The sequence below is a fragment of the Portunus trituberculatus genome, chromosome 31, assembly GCF_017591435.1.
Source record: "Portunus trituberculatus isolate SZX2019 chromosome 31, ASM1759143v1, whole genome shotgun sequence".
NCBI lineage: Eukaryota > Metazoa > Arthropoda > Malacostraca > Decapoda > Portunidae > Portunus > Portunus trituberculatus.
In genome coordinates, this window is record NC_059285.1 from 26,171,042 (window position 1) to 26,191,374 (window position 20,333).

The 20,333-nt window shown below is 39.0% G+C and overlaps 1 protein-coding gene across 6 annotated transcripts in view; it reads left to right on the forward strand.

The window, feature by feature from the left end:
- The window catches only part of LOC123511364 (bromodomain-containing protein 7-like), a 473,159-nt gene that overhangs the window by 199,977 nt on the left and 252,849 nt on the right, over positions 1 to 20,333 (forward strand). The window lies entirely within an intron of this gene.

A 20,333-nucleotide genomic window follows, 5' to 3' on the forward strand; every position in this document is an offset into this window, starting at 1 on the left:
TAAGAAATGAAGCTAAGGAAAAAAATGAGACAAGGACAGAGATTTCTACTGGAGGGTTCCAGTTATGAGACTAAAGAAGTGGCATCTACAGAAGGAGGAGGTTGTGGAGGAAGCAAGAAAATAAGAGTGACATACTAATATAAATGGGTTGTTATCCAGCATGTCAGAGATTAGAAATTATTTGAAAGATAAAAAGCCTGATGTACTGTGCATTGTTGAAGCAAGACTAATAGCGGAGATCCATGTTACCTTTAAAGAGGAGGGATATAATAGTTGGAGAAGAGACAGGAAGGGTAGAGGAGGAGGAGAAATGCTAATAATGGTTCGTGATGATATATGAGACTAAAGAAGTGGTATCTATGGAAGAAGGAAGAGGTCATGGAGGAGGCAAGAAAGTAAGAGTGACCTATACTAATATAAACAGATTGTCATCCATCGTGTTGGAGGGTAAGAATTATTTGAAAGAGAAAAAGTAAGGTTATTAGAGTAGGAGCTTTTTATAGACCACCTAACCAGTCAGCAGAGGTAGACAACCTTATGGTAGATGAGATAAATAGGGGGTGTACTAGTCAGACAATTATCTTAGGGGATTTTAATCTTAAGTCAGTAAACTGGGAGAGGATGGTAGGAGATGCTAGTGAAAATAAGTTTATGGAAAGTTTTCAGGATAACTATTTAGTGCAGATGGTAGATAAACCTACTAGGGGAAGGAAGGTTTTAGACATAGTACTAACAAATATTGAGCATTGTTTAAAGGAAGTTGAGGTAGGAGAGACTTTAGCAAACAGTGACCATCATATAATTAGATTTATCATTAATTCCAGTAGGGATAATATAGTGAATAAGACTAGAGTCCCAAACTATCAGAAAGGCAATTATGGTAGGTTACGTCAGTTATTAGGAGAGGTAAACTGGGAAGATAGTTTTGGAAATAAAACTGCACAGGAGATGTGGGATATTTTTAAGGTTGTAGTAAAGGGTATAGTGATGCAGTGTATCCCTTACAAAGATATAAGGCAGAGAAACAGGAAGCCATTATGGTGGACTCATGAGATAGGTAGCCAGATCAGAGAGAAGAAGAGGGCATACAGAGAGTTGCAGAAAAGTGGGAAGATGTAGATTTGATTAGGTACAGACAGGTCAGAGATGATTTGAGTAAGGTTATAAAAAAAGTAAAAGGCAGGCAGAGATAAAACTAGCTAGAGCTGGGAGTAAAGATCCCAAAAATTATATAGTTATTACAAGGTCAGTGATAAAAGAAATAAGGATAGGATTGGACCACTCAGAAAAGATGGTGTAGTAGTGGATCAAAATGAAGACATAGTAGAATTATTGAATGAACAATTTTCTTCAGTATTTACTAGGAAAGAATAGGAAATCCTGTTACAAACAGTGCGACGAGTAGTTTAAGAGCTTTAGAAAATATTGATATAAAACCGGGAATTATTAGGAAATTTATTCTTGAACTAGACGATAGGAAAGCTAGTGGTCCTGATGAGCTACATGCCAGAGTACTTAGGGAGGGTGTAGACAGTATTTCTGAAGCACTTAAGTTAATCTTTGAAAGATCACTTAGGTTTGCTGAGATACCACAGGACTGGAAGTTAGCTAATGTTACTCCAATATTTAAAAAAGGTAGGAAGGATGATGCGAATAATTATAGACCGATCAGTTTAACTAGTATAGTATGTAAGATACTAGAGAAAATCATTAAGGGTAGTATTTGGGAGCATTTAAATGAGAATAGATTAATTAGAGATACCCAACATGGCTTTAGATCAGGGAGGTCCTGTCTTACAAATTTGCTCGATATCTTAGAATATATTACCAAGGAGTTAGATGATGGAAATAGCATAGATGTTATATATCTAGATTTTAGCAAGGCGTTTGATAAGGTACCGCATAGGAGGCTAGTGTACAAATTGAGACTACATGGGATAGGGGTAGGTTAGTTGATTGGATTAGTGAATGGCTTTCTGATAGGAAACAGAGAGTAGTATTAAATGGGGCAATGTCTGAGTGGAAGGAAGTGGTTAGTGGGGTACCCCAAGGATCAGTGCTAGGACCTCTTCTTTTCTTGGTGTACATTAACGATTTAGATATAGGAATTAGTAGCAAAGTATCAAAGTTTGCAGATGATACTAAGATAGCATGTGCAGTACAGGGTGAAAAGGACAATTACAGAATACAACGAGACCTGGACAGGCTGATAGCATGGGCAGACAGGTGGCAGATGGAGTTTAATTCTAAAAGTGTCAGGTTATGCATTTAGGTAAAGACAACACAAACTTTAACTATGAGATGGAGGGATGTTGGCTAGAGGCAGTAGAGGAAGGAAAGGATTTAGGAGTAGTGATAGACAGGACTATGAAATTTTCAAAGCAATGTTTAGAAGCAAGAAATAGGGCAAATAGGATCCTGGGTTTTATAAATAGAAATGTTAGTTATAAAAGTAAGGAAGTGGTGCGTAGCTTATATAATTCCTATGTTAGGCCCCATTTAGAGTATTGCATACAGGCCTGGTCACCCCACTATAGGCAGGATATCAACATGTTAGAAGCAGTTCAGAGAAGAGCAACTAGGATGATACCAGCATTAAAGCGCCTGGAGTATAGAGATAGATTAAAGGAATTAAACATGTTTTCATTTGAGAGGAGATGTATAAGAGGGATATGATAGAGTTATTTAAAATGTTCTCAGATACAAACTACATAGATGTGAGATCTTTCTTTACCTTAGAGGAGGAAGTAGGACTAGAAATCATGGCAGGAAGATTAGAAAGCAAGGCTGCAGGTTAGATATAAGAAAATATTTCTTTAGTCATAGGGTGGTAGACTTCTGGAATGCATTGCCAGAGACGGTTGTAAATAGCACTAGTTTGACAATGTTTAAAACAGATTAGATAAGCACTTAAATTTATTAGATTTATAATTATGTATAGCGCTGCATGATAGTTTTATAAGAAATTTACTATAGTTAAACAAGACATGATCCCCATGTATGGGGATTACAGATTGTAGAGGAATTCGATGCAGGACTTAGCCCTGTTAATGGGCCAAATATTTAGAATTAGTATATAATGTATTGTGTACTTGTAAGTGTATCTTTAAGTACTGATGACGAGGTCGCTGTGCGACTGATACAGGATAACCTAGATGGGCCCTGGTGGCCCTTTGTTATCCTATTATTTATGTTATGTTATGTTATGTTACTGTGCATTATTTAAATAAAACGAAGATCAGGTGTCCATGTTAACTTTAAGGAGGAGGGACATAATAGCTGGAGAAGAGATAGGAAGAGTAAAGGCAAGGGAGGAGTGCTAATAATGGTTCGTGATAATATATGTGTGGAGGATGTGCAATATGGTGAAGTACTCGTAATGGGAGTAACAATCAAAACAGAGGAATTGAGAAAAAGGAAAATCATAGTTGCATATGTGCCACCCAAGACAAATTCATGGGGAACTGAGGAATATAAAGATATGCAAAGTGAGGTGATTAAGTGGTTAGATAATATGTTGAGAAGAGATGGAAGAATACTTTTAGTTGGAAACTTTAACTGTAAAGAAATAAAATGAAGAGAGAGATGGAAGTAATGGATAACGCTGGGCAGTGGAGCGAAGCAGTGTTACAGTTGGCTATGGTAAATACAATGGACCAGTGGGTGGAGGAGTCAACAAGGTACAAGAGGGAAGAAGAACCATCGTTACTTGACCTAGTATTCACAAAGAAACCAGAGCCCCCTCCCAGCATGCAATACCTTACTCCAGTGGGAAGAAGTGATCATGTAACATTAGAGATGGAAATACAAGAGGAGGATGGGATAAGTTACAGAGATGACTACAAAAGAGAGAGATTAAATTATGCAAGACCAGATTTTGAAAAATTAAGGAACTTTGTTGCTGACATTGAATGGAGAAATATTATGTACAAAAGGACAATACAAAGAAAATGTAAAATATTCTTACAGAAATATATTGAAGGAGTAAAGAAATGTGTATCTTTTTATAGAGTTAACCCATTCGCCCTGGAAGTTAGAAAACACGCACTGCGCTCCATCCGGGCGGCCTGCACGCGCCAAGATTTGAAGCTTTAGTATTGAATAATCAATGTTTTAGCCATAAACTCAATATATTCATCACATACTATATATCAGGATGTGTAAAAATATTTGTATGTTACAATACACTTCCCATTGCTATGCTAAAAAGGAAAACAATACAAAATTTTACTTTTTATATTTTATTACTTTTTTTTTTTTTTTATTACAATTTGGGAGATTTCTCCCTGAATCTCTTGGGTGGTGGTGCTGTGATGGCAGAGGTGGAGGGCTGTGAGGGAAAGGTGGAGGTGGAGGGGAGTGCGGTGAAGCCGGAGGTGGAGGGCTGTGAGGGAAAGATGGAGGTGGAGGGGAGTTCGGTGAAGCCGGAGGTGGAGGGGAGTGCGGTGAAGCCGGAGGTGGAGGGCTGTGAGGGAAAGGTGGAGGTGGAGGGAGTGCGGTGAAGCCAGGTGGAGGGCTGTGAGGGAAAGGTGGAGGTGGAGGGGAGTGCTGTGAAGTTGGAGGTGGAGGGCTGCGAGGGAAAGGCGGAGGTGGAGGGGAGTGCTGTGAAGTCGGAGGTTGAGGGCTGTGGCCTGGTGGTGGTGAAGGTGGGTAGAGGAGGCGTCTTGCATTGGGTGGTGGGGAGTGGTGGCTCCAGGCATAGAGGGTGGTGGCAGACCCTCAACACCCCTATTTCATTCCCACCAGGATCCTCAGACTTGTGGAAAGAGAAAGATAAAATTTAGATTTCATTCAATAAAATAAAGCCTCCATAATATATACAGTACAATATATAATTTGTTTTCATATAATGAATTATATACTTACTAAAATGAAGTAATCCAGCTCCGACACCTGGTATAAAGGGCACCTTCACCCTCTTGCCCTCCATGACGAAAGATGAATGGACCATATAGCTTATAAAAATTTGCGCAATATATGGCAATCATGAATTGCCATATTTCTGTCTGTACAGATAGCCTAAAGCGTCTTATATCAGAGTGAAGCATCTCATTTGCTGTAAACACTGTTATTTATTGTTGAAAAGAGTCCCCTAATATATCTAACATTTGCATGCCAGTATGTGTAGCAAATGGCAACATATACCTGTCATTCAAAATATAAATTATTTCAAACGCGAAATAAATTGCGCGCGAACATAGAGAGAGAGAGAGAGAAGCTTCAGTATGTCAGCACACACACACACACACACACACACACACACACACACACACACACACACACACACACACACACACACACACATTTTGGTAGGAAGAGAAATGAGAACAATAATTAAGGACAGACCATCAGAATGGGGATTGGTGGAGAGTGGAGTTCCACAGGGATCAGTGTTGGCACCAGTAATGTTCGCAGTCTACATAAATGACATGGTGGATGGGGTGTCCAGTTATGTGAGCCTATTTGCAGACGATGCAAAATTGTTACGAAAAGTGAGATGTGACAAAGATTGCGAACTACTCCAGGAAGACTTGGACAGAATATGGAAATGGAGCTGTACATGGCAAATGGAGTTCAACAAGACAAAATGCAAGAAAATAGAGTTTGGCAAGAGTGAAAGAAGAATCAGGAGTATGTACAAGATAGGAAATGAAGACATAAAACCAGTCATGAAGAAAAAGACCTTGGGGTGACAATTACCAATGACCTATCGCCAGAGAGACATATAAACAAAATAATTGGAGAAGTATTGAACTTATTGAGGAACATAAGAGTGGCGTTCGTATATCTAGATGAAGAAATGATGAAGAAAATAATTACTGCAATGATAAGACCGAGGCTTGAATATGCAACAATACAGTGGGCTCGAACTTAAAGAAACACATAAGGAAACTAGAGAAAGTACAGAGGGCTGCAACGAAAATGGTGCCTGACTTAAGAGATTTGACTTATGAAGACAGACTGAAAAGAATGCAACTTCCAACCCTGGAAAACAGAAGAGAAGGGGAGACCTGATAGCAATATACAGAGTGATGATTGGCATGGAAAAAATGGATAGGGAAGATCTGTGTATGTGGAATGGAAGAATGTCGAGAGGGCATGGGAAAAACTAAAATGGCCACTTATAGGAGAGATGTGAAAAATATAGCTTCCCTCATAGAAGGGTGGAAGCATGGAATAGTTTAGACGTGGAAGTGGTCAACGCAAGGAATATTCATGATTTTAAGAAAAAGCTGGACATTAATAGATATGGAGACGGGACAACACGAGCATAGCTCTTTTCCGTATGTTACAATTAGGTAAATACAATTAGGTAAATACACACACACACACACACACACACACACACACACACACACACACACACACACACACACACACACAAAAAAAAATAGACCTGCAAAAATCTGATGGAAACTATGAGAGAGAGAGAGAGAGAGAGAGAGAGAGAGAGAGAGGTGGGGGATAGGATTATCACCTGACATGTGAGACTGATAAGTTCTCTCTCTCTCTCTCTCTCTCTCTCTCTCTCTCTCTCTCTCTCTCTCTCTCTCTCTCTCTCTCTCTCTCTCTCTCTCTCTCTCTGTAAGCTGGTGGCTGTGGCTGCTAAAGCTGGCAAGACAGAGAAAAAATAAACCTTCATGCGAAAACTTATTCTTGTCTGCGATATAATAGTTACATATATTCATTTTCCTAGATAGTATACATATCTAAGAGAACGAATGGCTACTGGTTTTCTTGGGTACACTCATCTAAAATGCTTATGGCCCGCAAGACGTAATAATATGGAGTGGAGGTAAAGCTTCTGGATGTATATATACGTCACTGGACTGGCACGCACAGCCACCATGACATATATATACGTCCCAGGACTAAAGGGGTTAAGAAAAAAATACAGGCAACCCCCGCTTAACGAAGGGGTTACGTTCCTAAAAAACCCTTTGTTAAGCGAGAAATTTCATTAAACGAACCGATTATAACAAATTTAACCCCTGACTTGAACTTCCATTGAGAATAAACAAAGTGAGAGTGCATCATAGTACAGTGAAAAGTTTAAGGAAAGTAAAAATTATGAAGTTAAGCATTAAGGCAGTTTAATTTAAGTCATTATAATGTACACTAATGTATGTATGTACGTAACTTTATAATGTTGATGATCTTAAATTTATGAAGGGAGGGAGAGTGAAACGATAGAGACACTAACCAGCAACCTGTGGAATGTAAACAAAGGGCGCATCATTGTATCACATACAAAACTTATGTACCACATTTCCACAAGGCTTTTCATTTTATCCATTGTAGAGTCACGAGTTCAGGTGATTCTTTTAGCTTGCAAGGAAGATGCGGTCTCACCAGCCTTCTTAATAGAGTCTGCTGACTTGAAAATAGTAGAGACAGTAGATGGAGTGGAGATGGTGGCGAGCAATGCTATTAGTTTTGACGCCTCTCTTGTGTCTGTGAATAATATCCAGCTTCACTTCGAGAGTAAGAGACTTCCTAGTCTTCTTAGCAACGCTAGACGACATTGCAGGGCGTTTTGGTGGTAAGTTGAGTGAGGAAAGACGAGCTGCTGCTGACACTTATTGTTTTGAACAGGGGTAGTGAGTGGTGCGCGTGTTGTCCACGAGAGGCGCTGGTGTATTCAAAAGCCTGTCGGCTTGTGTGATACGGCAGGGCTTTCAAACTTGGAAAAAATTATCTGGGTAAAACTTCGTTAAAGCAAATTTGGTGTTTGTTAAACGAGCAGATGGTATTAAAATGAAACTTTCGTTGTAGCGAAATATCGTTGTATGAATCTTTGTTAAGCGGGGCTTGCCTGTACATGCTTGGTACAATGCTAGATGCACAGAAGTGAAAAAGGCAAAAGGTAAAGCTTGGAAGAAGCTCTTTGAACAGAAAATGACAATAACAGAGGACAATATAGGGATGCAAGAAATTAATATATTAGTGTAAGGAGAGATGGAGAAAGAAACTTTGAGAAAGATGTGGTGAATAAAAACAAAGACGAACCGAAACTTTTCTACAAATTTATCAATGGCAAAATAAAGAACAAGGATACAATAGAAAAATAATTGAAGGAGGGACAACATACCAAACAGAGAAGGAAATGTGTGAAATAATGAATGAGAGCTTCAAAATGGTGTTCCCTGTAGAACAACATTTTGCAGAACCTAATAGGACATTGCGTTGCAATAGATTACAGGAAATTGCTTTGCACAAAGAGGAAATTATAAGATTATTGGATAATTTGGATGTCAGAAAAGTAACGGAGCTGGATGGAGTATGAGGCTGGGAACTAAAAAATGTAAAGAGGAACTATTGGATTCAATTTTGGAAATAATTAGCTCACTAAATGAATGATAAATTCCATTAGAATGGAAAAGAGCCAATGTAATACCGATATTTAAAGGGGAAAAGGCAACTGAGCCATTAAATTACAGACCGGTATCACCTACAAGCATTATGGGAAAGTTGTGATAAATAATTATCAAAGAAAATGAGTTAAACATCTGGAAGAAGAACAAGTTATATCAAACAGACTATTTGGGTTCAGGACTGGACGGTCATGTGTGTCAAATTTATTAAGCTTCTTCTCAAGAGTAATAGAAAGAATGGAGAGCAGAGATGGATAGGTGGACACAGTATATACCTGGACATAAAAAAGGCTTTTGATAAAGTCCCTCATGGAAGACTACTTTGGAAACCAGAGAGCATACAAGGACTGCAGGGAACTTTCTTAGAAAATTTTTTTTTCTTTTATGGAGGGAAAAGAGCCAGCCCAGGGCAAAAAGACAAGAAAAAAGGCCCACTTGAGTGCTGGCTTTCTACAAAGGGAAAAACGTCAGCCAAAATTAGGCAGCAAATGCCTTGATACCTCCCTCTTAAAAGAAGACAAGTCGTAGGAAGTTAGAAATACAGTTGAAGGGAGGGAGTTCCAAAGTTTACCATGGAAGTTACGAATGATTGAGAGTACTGGTTAACTCTTGCATTAGAGAGTTGGACAGAATGGGGATGAGAGGAAGAAGAAAGCCTTGTGCAGCGTGGCCGCAGGAGGAGGGGAGGCATGCAGTTAGCAAGATCAGTAGAACAGTTAGCATGAAAATAGCAATAAAAGATAGAAAGAGATGCAGCATTTCGGTGGTGAGAGAGAGGCTGAAGACAGGTAGTCAGAGGAGGGGAGTTGATGAGATGAAAAGCTAGTAAAACTGTGTGACTGGAAACCCCCCAAACATGCAAAGAGTACTCCATACAGGGACAGATAAGGCCCTTATATAGAATAAGCAGTTGGAGGGGAGAGAAAAACTGGCGGAGACGCCTCAGAACGCCTAACTTCCTAGAAGCTGTTTTAGCAAGAGATGAAATGTGAAGTTTCCAGTTAAGATTATGAGTATAGGACAGACCGAGGATATTCAGTGTGGAAGGAGACAGTTGAGTATCATTGAAGAAGAGAGGATAGGTGTGTGGAAGGTTGTGTCAAGTTGAGAGATGGAAGAATTGAGTTTTAGAGGCACTGAAAACTACTAGATTTTTTCTGCCCCAATCGGATATCTTAGAAAGATCGGAATTCAGGCGTTTTGTGGCGTCCCGGCATGATCTGTTGACTTCCTGAAGGGTTGGTCATCTCTGAAAGGATGTGGAAAGATGTAGGGTGGTATCATCTGCATAGGAGTGGATAGGGCAAGAAGTTTGGTTAAGAAGGTCATTAATGAATAATAGAAAGAGAATGGGTGAAAGGAGAGAACTCTGAGGAACTCCACTATTAATAAATTTAGGAGAAGAACAGCGGTCATCTACCACAGCAGCAATAGAACAGTCGGAAAGGAAACTTGAGATAAAGTTGCAGAGAGAAGGATAAAAACTGTAGGAGGGCAGTTTTGAAATCAAAGCTTTGTGCCAGACTCTATCAAAAGCTAACGCTACAGCAAAAGTTTCACTGAAATTTCTAGAAGTGGATGACCAAGACTCAGTAAGGAAATCCAGAAGATCATCAGTAGAGCAACCTTGACGGAAGCTATACTGGTGATCAGATAGAAGATTGTGAATTGAGAGATGTTTGAGAATCTTTCTATCCAGGATATATTAAAAATATTTAGACAAGCAAGAGATTAAAGCTATAGGACGGTAGTTTGAGGGATTAGAACGGTCACTCTTTTTATGAACAGGCTGAATGTAGGCAAACTTCCAGCAGGAAGGAAAGATAGAAATCGATAGACAAAGTTGAAAGAGTTTGGCTAGGCAAGATGCAAGCACAGAAGCACAGTTTTTGAGAACAGTAGGAGGGACCCCATCAGGACCATAAATCTTCTGAGGGTTTAGGCCAGTGAGGGCATGGAAAGCATCATTACAAAGAATTTTAATTGTAGACAGAGGGAGGGACAAGCCCAGAATCATCCACAGTGGAGTTGTGAGCAAAGGTTTGAGAGAAGAGTCCATCTTTAGAGACAGAAGAGATGGCAGTGGTGCCATCAGGATGAAATAAAGGAGGGAAAGATGAAGAAGTGAAGTTATTTGAGATGTTTTTGGCTAGATGCCAGAAGTCTCAAGGAGAGTTTGAGTTTGAAAGATTTTGACATTTTCCACTCATGAAGGAGTGTTTGGCAAGTTGAAGAACAGACTTGGCATGATTCCAGGCAGAGATATAAAGTGTTCGAGATTCAGGAGATGGAAGACTGAAGTACCCTTTGTGGGCAATCTCTCTATCATATATAGCACGAGAACAGGCTGAGTTAAACCAAGGTTTAGAAGGTTTAGGCTGAGAAAAAGAATGAGGAATGTACGCCTCCATGCCAGACACTATCACCTCTTTTATGCGTTCAGCACCTAGAGATGAGTCTCTGACACGAAAGCAGTAATCATTCCAGGGAAAATCAGCATAATACCTCCTGAGGTCCCCCCAGCTGGCAGAGGCAAAACGCCAGAGCCACCTTCGCTTCGGGGGATCCTGTAGATGGATTGGAGAAATAGAACAAGATACAGAAGTGAGATTGTGATCGGAGGAGCCCAATGGAGATGAAAGGGTAACAGCATAAGCAGAAGGATTAGAGGTGAGGAGGAGATGAAGAATGTTGGGTTTGTCTCCAAGACGGTCAGTAATACAAGTAGTGTGTTGCACCAGTTGCTCTAGGTCATGGAGGATAGCAAAGTTGAAGGCTAGTTCACCATGATGGTCAGTGAAAGGAGTTGAAAGCCAAAGCTGGTGGTGAACATTGAAATCTCCAAGAATGGAAATCTCTGCAAAAGGGTAGAGGGACAGAATGTGCTCCACTTTGGAAGTTAAATAGTTGAAGAATTTACTATAGTTGGAGGAGTTAGGGGAGAGATAGACAGCACAGATGAATTTAGTTTGAGAGTGACAGTTGAGTCGAAGCGAAATGGTAGAAAACTCAGAAGATTCAAGAGCGTGGGTACGAGAGCAAGTTAAGTCATTGCATACATAGATGCAACATCCAGCTTTGGAATGAAAATGAGAATAGAGAAAGTAGGAGGGAACAGAGAAGGGACTACTGTCATTTTCCTCAGACAGCTGTGTTTCGGTGAGGAAATTATGAGGTTTAGTAGAGGAGAGGTGGTGTTCCACAGATATGGGATTATTTTAAGGACAGGGAGATGAGAACTGTGATCAGAGATACATACTCATCTTGGGGTAAAGTAACAAGCGGAGTGCCTTGAGGGTCAGTGTTAGCCACCATTATGTTTCAGATTTTTGTAAACGACATTCACAATGGGATAAACAGTTACATTAATTTATTTGCTGATGATGGATAGTTACTAAGAGTTATCAAAATCCGAGGGAACTGCCTGCTGTTACATGAAGATTTAGACAAGATCTATTAGTGGTGTAGGGAAGTGGAAATTGGAGTTCAATGCCAAGAAATGTCATGTAATGGAACTAGGAAAGAGCAAAAGAAGACTGGTATGGAACTATTTGATGGGAGAGGAACAAATAATGAAGACTAAAGAGGAGAAAGATCCGAGTGATTATATAGGAAAATCTGAACCCCGAAAAACACATAAGCAAGATGTTTGGAATATCATATAGAATGTTGACTAATATAAGAATAGCATTTCAATTGATGGACAAAGATATGATGAAAAATATCATCACAAGCATGATACGTCCAAAGCTGGAATATGCAGCTGTGGTGTGGTCTCCAAGCTTTAAAAAAGATATAACATTATAACAGATACAGAAGATTGCTACAAAGATGGTCGCGGAACTAAAGGACCTAACATATGAAGAATGGTTTGAAGGAAATGGGACTACCAACCTTACAAGATGAAAGAGAACGAGGAGACCTAATAACTATGTACAAGATCATTAGTGGCATTGAAAAGATAAACAAGGATGACCTGGTGCTGGTGACAGAAGATGATGGAAGGACAAGAAGTCATGTAAAGATCATAAAGAGTCAGTGTGTGAAGGATATTGGAAAATACAGTTTTCCTCACAGAATGGTGGAGAAGTGAAATGCATTGAGTAATGAAGTTGTTACAGCACATAATGTGCATAACTAAGGAAAAACTGGATAAATGGAGACATGGAGACAGGACACTATGAACCCTTTTGAAAGATCACTAATCTTTGAAAGATCACTTAATCTTTGAAAGATCACTTAGGTTTGCTGAGATACCTCAGGACTGGAAGTTAGCTAATGTTACTCCAATATTTAAAAAAGGTAGGAAGGATGATGCGAATAATTATAGACCGATCAGTTTAACTAGTATAGTATGTAAGATACTAGAGAAAATCATTAAGGGTAGTATTTGGGAGCATTTAAATGAGAATAGATTAATTAGAGATACCCAACATGGCTTTAGATCAGGGAGGTCCTGTCTTACAAATTTGCTCGATATCTTAGAATATATTACCAAGGAGTTAGATGATGGAAATAGCATAGATGTTATATATCTAGATTTTAGCAAGGCGTTTGATAAGGTACCGCATAGGAGGCTAGTGTACAAATTGAGACTACATGGGATAGGGGTAGGTTAGTTGATTGGATTAGTGAATGGCTTTCTGATAGGAAACAGAGAGTAGTATTAAATGGGGCAATGTCTGAGTGGAAGGAAGTGGTTAGTGGGGTACCCCAAGGATCAGTGCTAGGACCTCTTCTTTTCTTGGTGTACATTAACGATTTAGATATAGGAATTAGTAGCAAAGTATCAAAGTTTGCAGATGATACTAAGATAGCATGTGCAGTACAGGGTGAAAAGGACAATTACAGAATACAACGAGACCTGGACAGGCTGATAGCATGGGCAGACAGGTGGCAGATGGAGTTTAATTCTAAAAAGTGTCAGGTTATGCATTTAGGTAAAGACAACACAAACTTTAACTATGAGATGGAGGGATGTTGGCTAGAGGCAGTAGAGGAAGGAAAGGATTTAGGAGTAGTGATAGACAGGACTATGAAATTTTCAAAGCAATGTTTAGAAGCAAGAAATAGGGCAAATATGATACTGGGTTTTATAAATAGAAATGTTAGTTATAAAAGTAAGGAAGTGGTGCGTAGCTTATATAATTCCTATGTTAGGCCCCATTTAGAGTATTGCATACAGGCCTGGTCACCCCACTATAGGCAGGATATCAACATGTTAGAAGCAGTTCAGAGAAGAGCAACTAGGATGATACCAGCATTAAAGTGCCTGGAGTATAGAGATAGATTAAAGGAATTAAACATGTTTTCATTTGAGAGGAGATGTATAAGAGGGGATATGATAGAGTTATTTAAAATGTTCCCAGATACAAACTACATAGATGTGAGATCTTTCTTTACCTTAGAGGAGGGAAATAGGACTAGAAATCATGGCAGGAAGATTAGAAAGCAAGGCTGCAGGTTAGATATAAGAAAATATTTCTTTAGTCATAGGGTGGTAGACTTCTGGAATGTATTGCCGGAGACGGTTGTAAATAGCACTAGTTTGACAATGTTTAAAAACAGATTAGATAAGCACTTAAATTTATTAGATTTATAATTATGTATAGCACTGCATGATAGTTTTTATAAGAAATTTACTATAATTAAACAAGACATGATCCCCATGTATGGGGACCACAAATTGTGGAGGATTTCGCTGCAGGACTTAGCCCTGTTAATGGGCCAAATATTTAGAATTAGTATATAATGTATTGTGTACTTGTAAGTGTATCTTTAAGTACTGATGACGAGGTTGCTGTGCGACTGATACAGGATAACCTAGATGGGCCCTGGTGGCCCTTTGTTATCCTATTATTTATGTTATGTTATGTTATGTTAACCCTGCTCGAACCCTGTACAATACAACTAGATAAATACACACACACACACTCCGCCAAAGCAAACGGACGTAAGACCAGAGTTCCGGTGTAATACACTGCAAATTCTGGAGAGGAACCCAGCAGACCTGGTGATGTTACAGGGGGGCAGGGGGCTAACTTAGTGGTCCTGTCTCCAAAGAGATATTGAATTTACTTAGGTTTTGAGGTTGAAAGAGTTTGGAGGAGGATGATGCCATAGACGGCACTGTTGGCGCTATTCAAGATGTAAACAAAGGACTAGGAGCAATACCGAGAGGAGCTAGAAATAAGATTGTAAAAACACCTCTAGGATTGAGACAGCTGGGTGAATGGAGTAGAGAAAGTGAGTTTTCGGGCTTTAAGGAAGAAAAAGTAACCATGAGAAGGATCATCATTATGGATAAGGAACTTAAAGCCGTGAAGGAGATGGTTGCCGCCATGTTTGAAAAACAGGATCAGCTGATTATGGAGAATCTAGAATTGAGAAAGATGTTTAAACTTAGAAAGTACTGTTAAAATGAACCATGAGATGAAAAATACTCTAGAGGAAATAAAAAGGGAGAATAGCACCCTAAAGGGCAAATGTACAAATTATGAAACTGCATTACAAGGGCTGCAGGAAAAGCTGGACTCCAATTTGGAGACAGGCAAAAAGATGAGTGAAAGGAAACTAGATGAGTGGAAGAAGATTTGGAAAAAGGAACGAGAAGAAGAAAAAGTAAATTTCGCTGAAGTAGTTAAGCAACAAATAAAGGAGAAAACTAAGGACACAGTTATACAGGTAATCAAAGAAAAGGAAGAATTAGTGAGAGATACGGTGGACAAAAAGAAGTGTATGGTTATATATGGACTAGAAGAAAAAAGAACCCAGTGAAATTTGTAAGGGAGAAGGAAGAAAAAGAAATGGGTAAGAAAATTATCTCCATAGTGCAAGATAAAGAACAGAGTCTTGACAAAGAAATAGAAGAAATATATAGACTGGGTAAATATAGTGAGGGAACCAAAAGACCTCTAAAAGTCAAAATGAGATCGCAAGTAGGGATAGAAGAAATATTAGCTAAGACTGGAAAGCTGGCTGAAAAAGGCAGAATATAAGCATATCTGGATAAAGAGAGAGATGAACCAGATAGAAAGGGAAAAGAGAGAGAACTGAGGAGGGAAGCTAAGGAAAAAAATGAAGGAAGGACAGAGAATGAAAAGAAGAAGTTTTACCGGAGAGTGCTAGACATGAGACATGAGGAAATGGTATATTCGGGAAGGGGAAGGAAAACATTAAGAGTCATGTATACAAACATAGATGGGTTTACATCAAGAAGTTTGGAAGTGAGAGATTATATATTGGAAAAAAGGCCAGATGTGGTATGTATGACAGAAACAAAGTTAAGTGAAGATGTCCAAGTGAATTTTAAAGGGCAAGGATACAATGTTTGGAAGAGAGACAGAAAGGGAAAAGCAGGAGGAGGAGTATTGATCATGACTCCAGAGAATGTATAAGTGGAAGAGGTACAGTCCAGAGATGGACTGGCAGAGGTTTTAAGTATAACAATAAGGACCAATGGGAGGGAAAAAAGAAGTATTATAATTGCATATGTACCACTAAAGACTAATACATGGAGGCTTGATGTACATAAGGAAATGCAAAAGGAAGTACTAAATTGCCTGGATAACATGCTAAGGAAGGATAGAAGAGTGTTGGTCGTGGGAGATCTAAACTGTAAACACGTCAATTGGGAAGAAATGGATGCAAGCAGTTGCGCTGGACATTGGGGGGATGATGTGCTACAACTGGCAATGGTAAACACATTGATCAATGGGTGAAAGATTATACAAGATATAGAGGGGAAGATGATCCATCAATGCTGGATTTGGTATTTACAAAAAAACCGGACCCATGTCCAGACATCAAATATCATACTCCAATAGGAAAAAGTGATCATGTGGTCCTAGAAATCAAATTAAAGGATCAGCAAATTTTGGAATATAATGAGGGACACAAACACAAGAGACAAAACCACGCTAAATCAAATTTTGGGGGATTAAAAAGTTATTTTGGTAGTATTGATTGGAAAGAAATTATGCATGGAAAGACAATTCAAGGAAAGTATGATATATTTCTAGATAAGTATAATGAGGGGGTAAAGAGATATGTTCCTGAATATAAAGTAAAAGAGAGCAAGCACACCTGGTATGATGCTATATGTGCAAAAGCTAAAAAGTGCAAGGATGCAGCATGGAAAAAATTAAGAAGGCAATGTAATGAAATAAATAGGAAGCAATATAAAGAGGCATGAACTGAATACGTTAGGATAAAAAGGGAGGAGGAAAGAAAATTTGAAAAGGATGTAGTGAAGAGATGTGAAAAAGAACCCAAGCTTTTGTATAAGTATATAAATGGCAAAATGACAAACAGAGAGACCATTACCAAGTTGATTAAGGGGAATACGATACATGAAACAATGGAAGAAATGAGTGAACCTATAAATGAGAGCTTTAAGTCAGTATTTAATGAAGAGAGAGAGTTTATAAATTCAATCAACCCAGCAGCAAAGGAAGAATTAAGAGACATCGTGGTAAATAAACAGAAAATTAGAGAATTGCTGGAAAAGGTGGATGTGAGAAAGGCAATGGGACCAGATGGAGTGTCTGGATGGACACTAAGGGAATGTAGTGAGCAACTGGTAGAACCAATTTGGGGTGTAATTAACAACTCTTTAAGGGAAGGGAAGGTACCAAAGGAATGGAAAAGAGCCAATATAGTCCCATTATAGAAAGGAGAAAAAATGACTGAGCCCATAAATTATAGACCAGTGTCACTCTTTAGCTGGGTAAGATCTGTGAAATTGTTATCAAAGAAAAATGGTTGGAATATCTGGAGAGAAATTAAATAATTGATAACTCACAATTTGGTTTTAGAAAAGGAAGATCATGTAGAACAAACTTACTAAGCTTTTATACAAGAGTAATAGATGAAGTACAAGGAAGAGATGGATGGGTGGATGCAATGTATCTAGACATTAAAAAGGCTTTTGACAGAGTATCACACAGAAGACTCCTATGGAAAATAGAACACATAGGCGGAATCAAGGGAAATACAGTAATACTCCACTTAATGAACGTTTGTCTAACGAATTTCCGGTTTGATGTACTATATAAAGTTAGACCAAAAAGTCCGCACAACTTACAACCACATCCGTTTTAGCAAATTTTCTGGGTTTGAATATGCCAGGTGAGGGACCAAACGCTGCAGCTTCGCTGTGATTGGCTGGCTCCCCGCCTGTCTCTAGCACTCCTGGTGCTGGTATTGGCTGCCTCCGTCTCACTCTCCCGGTTGACCTGTATTTCTGCTCCGCTTAATGTGTTTTCACCGCTTAACACGTTACCCGAGTTAGTGCGATACGCTAGACTCTGCCTCACCGCGGCTAAGTTTCATCTGCTCCTGCACAAATTACAGTGGAGCTATCAGTGAGAGAATTTGTGCGTAGCTCCTCTAACTTCCAATGACTCATATGACATCATAAAAGTAGTGGTACACCAGTACAATTTTATTTAACTCACATATACAGTAATCACCCGCATATCCGGATTATAGCAGCCAAGGCCCTGGCGGATACGCGAAATTTTCTCTCCCAATCCCTTATAAATTGAGAAAAAACATGTACATAACCCAAATGGGTAAGAAAACAATGTATGAAAGCACATTAAATGATTGTGTATACAATAATTACTTCCTGGAGAATGATAAAATGATAACATATAAGATACTTGCTTCTCCAGAAAATGTGAAGGTTGGGAAGGTGGCATCAGCAGCGTCATGGCAATCTGCTGTTTCACTGCTGAATTGGACACTATCTGAGTCATTATTAGTGTGTTGAAGTGAGATAATGATAGTGAAGTATTTATTGTTTGTCTGGTACAGCTTTCTACCTCTGTCTCAACATTTTTTTTTTTTTGTAATAGTGTTATTGTGAGAGCTATGTCATGTAAAGTTGTGACGATGAAGGCAGTAAGAAAAAAAAAGTGTTTGAAAAGATCATAATGCTCTTATGATATATAGAGAGATGATGGAGAAGCCTGGCAGTGAGGCATGGGGTGAGGCAGGGCCTTGGAGGGGGAGATAACATGAATGACGGAGGGGAGAGGGGAGGCCAGAATTGAAAATCCAGCTGTCTCATAACAATACATTTGTTTGTTTGTTTCTAGTTGTCTTCTCTTCTTGATGTTTCTCATTCTAATTCTTGTCAACTTATACCTGTCAGGCAAAAATTAGAGAGCTAAATGACACACCTCCCTACTTGACTCCTGGCCACGTACTGTGTAGGGCGTGAGTCAGGCTATGACACAATCACACAAGACATTTAAAAATGGTTTCCTGATGGGAAGGGTATTTAGTTATAAAAAAAACAAACTACACCATCTGGGAATTTAGGGTCTAAAGATTTTGGAGATACAATAGTAATCACAAAATCTTAAATCCCACAAAGTTAAATAAATAAATCCTGCATCTCCTTAAAGTCTGAATTTAATTTTTTTGGGGGGTGGGGAATTCATATAAGTCAGATACATATACATAGTATGTTGGGGATACTTGGTTATTAACCCCTAGCCGGCGGCAGTGGACGTTGGCTGTCTCCTAAAATGTGAATCGTCTATATATAGCTTCTGCCGCGTACTGGTGTACAGCATAAATTTAGTTACACCGCATTTTGTTACGTTTTGACAGCATCTTTATATAGACTCTACCGCAATTTCGCGCCGTGTTTACAAGTTTCTCAAATCAAACTTTAGGCTTTAAAGTGAAATTTCTTTATATGTTTACTAGAATAATGGAGTCACTCACACCCACATTAAAAAATGTGTCCAGGACTTGTGACCTGGATGTGGTTTCCCTCCACCCTCCCAATTTTTTTTGTTTTTGTTTTTTGCTTTTTCAGTTATGTGATGGTTTCTTCTCTTACTAACTCATCATCTAAATCATGCGCTAGAATCAGCTGTAAATCCTCATCAGTGATTCTCCTCCTTGTAGGAAGCATGGTTGTGCCTAAAATTCCCAAATATGTCCAAGAAATAGTACTATATTGGTGGAATGACAAGCAGACAGGAGCACTCCACCCTGCCTGAAAGCTGGGAACAGAGTGTGGTATGAGTGTGAGAAGTCACGTACACCAAGGCCACTCTTGACTTGCCAGTTATCATTTTTGTGGCTCGGGGGCACTCACACGTGGCCGTCTATATATAGTCGATGCTTAGAAATACAAGGGATAAATTTTGGAGACGAGTCTATATATAGTCACCCCGCAAATTTTTGATACAATCAGGACCGTCTATATATAGTTCCACCGCCGGCTAAGGGTTAATGGTACAGGTACGTATATACAATTTTTTTTAACCCACGTGGTATGTTGAAGACCAGCCCAGAACACATCCCCCTATTTCCATTATTTCCTATGGGAAAATTACGTCCGCTTAACGAATTTTTGCTCTACGAACAGCTTTGACACCTCCTATCCTGTTCGTTAAGTGGAGTATTTCTGTATCTTAAATTGGATGACAGATTACTTAACAGATGGGCAAATTAGTACAGTGATAAGAAATACACCATCAAGTTGGAGTGCTATAACCAGTGGCGTACCACGGGATTCGGTGTTGGCAACAATGATGTTCCAAATATATGTCAATGATATACAAGAAAGTTTGAGTAGCTACATAAATTTGTTTGCAGATGATGCCAAGCTTTTGAGAGTTATAAAAACCCAAAATGATTGTATGGAATTACAGAAAGATATTGATAAGATCTGGAGATGGAGCCAGAAGTGAAAATTTGAATTTAATACTAAGAAATGCCATGTAATGGAAATGGGTAAAAGTAATAGAAGACCTACATGGGAATATAAAATGGGAGAAGAGATCATAATGAAAAGAAGAGAAGAGAAAGACCTGGGAGTGATTATACAAGACATCCTGACTCCAGAAAGACATATAAATGGATTATTTACTTCAACATACAAGACATTAATGCACATCAGGGTAGCATTCAAATGAGTAAAAGTATGATGAA